General features: G+C 41.8%; 1 protein-coding gene across 5 annotated transcripts in view; it reads left to right on the forward strand.

Annotated features, from left to right (window-relative positions):
* The first annotated feature begins 1154 nt into the window (after window positions 1-1154).
* cunh4orf54 (chromosome unknown C4orf54 homolog) overlaps window positions 1155-1625 on the forward strand; it is a 24537-nt gene continuing 24066 nt past the window's right edge. For all 5 annotated transcript variants that reach the window (XR_001660710.1, XR_001660713.1, XR_001660715.1 and 2 more), the window contains exon 1: window positions 1155-1275. The gene's annotated coding sequence lies outside the window, so the exon portion shown is untranslated. The remainder of the gene's footprint in view (window positions 1276-1625) is intronic.

A 1625-nucleotide genomic window follows, 5' to 3' on the forward strand; every position in this document is an offset into this window, starting at 1 on the left:
CAAATAATACATAAAACGGAAATATTTAATTATTTCTTGCGTGGCCCGGTACCAATTGGTCCACGGACCGGTACCGGTCCACGGTCCGGGGGTTGGGGACCACTGCTGTAAACAACCGTCCTCCACTGTGAAGAGAGAAGAGCCGATCTCCTGTTAGCTGGGTGGTGGAGGGCTACTGTGTGAAGCAGAAGCTCAGGATCTGTAACTCTGAGGAGGAGCTGCGCCTCAAAGGCAGAGCTACCTCCAACCAGAGTGGTGTTTTGTAAAGCTGAATGGTTGTCATGGGAGATTCAAGAATCTCTCAAATATTCACAAAATAATCAAAGCAACACTACAAGTGTGTTTTCGATGAGGGAAGAACATAACATGTATATAAAAAAAGTTTATTTTACATAATACTGGCCCTTTAATCCTTGTGCGTGCGAGGACTGAGGCAACTGATACCAGTGATATGGGTGTGGAGTCGGTTGGACCTCATTTGTAAACAAGGGTTAGAAACAGATGTGCAGACAAGCAATTAATCCATGTGCTTGCAACTACATGAGCATAGTTTTAGGCCTGGCATAGAAAATATAATTAAAAGCATGGTTTTTGGAATATATCTGACCCACATACAGAACATTCTCAGGACAAGGTTGGTAAAGGTTAATAAAATTTATTGAACTATTAATAAGGGATGTGCTTCTTTGTCTAGGAGCCAGGTAGTAGGAGGTAATGGGAACACTGGAAACAGGGTAGATGCATAGTGAGTAGCAGTGGTGTACTTCAGTACAATTTTCATGTATCTGTACTTTACTTAAGTAGATTTAATAATGGATACTTTCTACTTTTACTCCACTACATTTTACAGTAAGTATCTGTACTTTCTACTTCACTACATTTCTACAAAACTGTCGCGTTACTCGTTACATCCAAGTCACGTTGCGCTTTTTGTCCGTTAAAATGTGAAGTTCAGGGACTTAAGGTGGCGCCGTAAAATCCGAGCAATAACGTGACTTACGTGTCTGTTGTCACCCATCGCCTCCCCCTTTACTCGCACGCGGAGCTCCAAGAAATGTGCAGTGGTTTCCTCTGAGCGGGAGAAGACATAGACATAATATAAGAGTAGACCCCACATTGATCGCTCCGGCGCAGGAAATACGGCGGCCATCTTGGAGCGGTATACCCTCCTACTTTGCTCAATCAAAACAGCAGAAGATGCCTCAGCACTGAGGGATATTGTTGTTCTGATCGATGGACGATTGATGTGACGGCTCCACAGACAACATTTCACAAGTAAGATGGACATATTATTGTGTATATATTGTGATTAGAATATTACTTTACTGTATTTATGTCCACCGGCGAGATACCAGCTAATATTAGCCACAGTGCTTGGTGTAATAAGGGTTCAGCCCCGCTATGAAGGCTAAATCTAAAAAAAAATAATTATTCTCCAACACTGACTTAGATTAACTGACACAAGAGCCTATATTAGAAATGAAACAATATAACACATATTATAAAACAAATATGTGTTTGTAACCTTCACCAGCAACGTTTACACAGGTGGTAAAGACTATTGTGGCGTTCCGTGGTTTGGACTATACAATGTTTGTTGCCAACAACGCCACCTGGGGTTTTCA

Source organism: Poecilia formosa, unplaced genomic scaffold, assembly GCF_000485575.1.
Source record: "Poecilia formosa unplaced genomic scaffold, Poecilia_formosa-5.1.2 Scaffold822, whole genome shotgun sequence".
Taxonomy (NCBI): domain Eukaryota; kingdom Metazoa; phylum Chordata; class Actinopteri; order Cyprinodontiformes; family Poeciliidae; genus Poecilia; species Poecilia formosa.